Raw genomic sequence first — 1,914 nt, 5'->3', positions numbered from 1 at the left:
GGGGAATTGTGAACTAGTACAATTAGAGAGGCTTCCCTGTACCTGTTAAATGCCACATACAAGTGAGTGGCACACAGGAATGTCGATTCTCATTCTTTGCAGTAGTTTTGTTCTGTAAAGTCACTGCAAACACTGAATTAGTGGATACTGAAATATTGGTCTTGGAAAAAATACAGGTTTAGATTCCTGAGAGACTCTGGTCACAGTGTTTTCATTTCATTTCAACCAATTAATATATAACCTTGTTTTATGTGTTTCTGTTTCAGTACGCCTTATTTAATAAAAGTTGTGATTCATTAACATTGAACTCATAATACACAGCACTATAATTGATGTCTGAACAATAGTTATTTAACAAGGATATTTTCTCTGTTAGGCACATCAAAGCCTTGTGCTTAGAAACAATAGACAGCAGTTCCGAACTGTGCATGGGAGCCACTTTAAACAGCAAAGTAACCAACAAAAAGCATGAAGATGTGAAAAACATGGCACTAAATAGACAATGTAAGAGCTGAAACAAGGCAGAGCATCGTCCTGTCCTAGGTCACCTGAGAATGTACCAGTTAGGTGACTTAAGTTTTTCACCACTGTACGCACTTCTGCAAAGGACCTCAATATCTCACGCATATTGATTTTGAGGTCACAATACATTTTAGTGAGTAGATAAATTTGCAAATACAGAATCTGTTAATGATGAAGATTGACTGTATTTCACAGGTCCTAGAGCCTGACTGCCCAGAAAGTAATTTCCTGATTGCTATTTAATGGACCTTTGGAAGACAACCATGCTGTGGATAGTAGAAAGCACCAGGACTAGGCACCGGGGTGGCTGGGATCTGATCCTTTGCCACATATTTCCTAAGTAGATTAGACAGCTCTAAGATATTCTATCTCCTATATCCCAGTTTGTGTATGCCCTCCTCATGTCCTAGAGATTTATGGAGGAGAGAAAATATGGTGCAGCACTATTCACACAGTATATTGTTAAGCCATAGAATCTTATAGCTGGACAGGATCTCAGAGTTCTTCTGGTTTATTCCCAATATATTCCATATGTGGAAACTGAGACTCAGACATTTTAAGTGACTTGCCCCAAATTAGTAGCAATGCCAGGATGATAGCCCATCTCACTGGTTTCAATTTACCATTACACTGTTGTGTATTGATTTCTTAGTTAGCTTGTTTGATTATATTTACTGAGAGTTTACCATATGCAAGGAAACATGCAGGGAATTATATGGCTGCCTGTCCTCAAAAAGCCTACAGTCTAGAGATTCTATGCATAAACTCTTCTTAGATTCAGATTTTGACTTTTTATACTCTGCCACATTGTTGGCTTTAGAGTTCTAGTTAACTGGTTTAATTCATATGTCTTGGGTAATATGCATCAGGTAGCTAAAGTGTTTTAAATGTTAGCAGGTAGCTACTTTTACCCATGTATTGATTATAGGCCTTCTTCCATTTTCACTTCATTACCCCTCCCCACTTAGGGTAACAACTTGAAAATTTATATTCCAATTCAGATTTCTCTTTTGAGCTCCAAACTCATCTATCCAACTGTCTACTTGGCTCTCCACTTAGATTTCTTAAGAGCATCTCAAATTTAACATATATCAAACTAAAATTGTACTTTCTACCCCTCACCCACTTCCAATGCACTCCAGAAACCTTGGACTCCTTAACTCTTATGTTTCCCTTACCACCCACATTCAATCACCAAGAGCTATTGAGCATACCTCCAAAACATATTTTAAGTTCATCTAGATCTCTCCATCTCTACATCAAACACCCTAATTCAAATTCAAGCCACTAATAATATTGCCTACGATACTACATAGCTTCTTAATTGCTCTTCCTTCTCCATTATCGTTTTTTCTCCAAAATATTCTCTAGCCAGTGGCCAGAGTGAATTTT

This window comes from Balaenoptera acutorostrata, chromosome 4 (genome assembly GCF_949987535.1).
Source record: "Balaenoptera acutorostrata chromosome 4, mBalAcu1.1, whole genome shotgun sequence".
Classification (NCBI taxonomy): Eukaryota; Metazoa; Chordata; class Mammalia; order Artiodactyla; family Balaenopteridae; genus Balaenoptera; species Balaenoptera acutorostrata.
The sequence above is the reverse complement of the archived record's forward strand: the minus strand, read 5'-3'. Positions refer to the sequence as shown.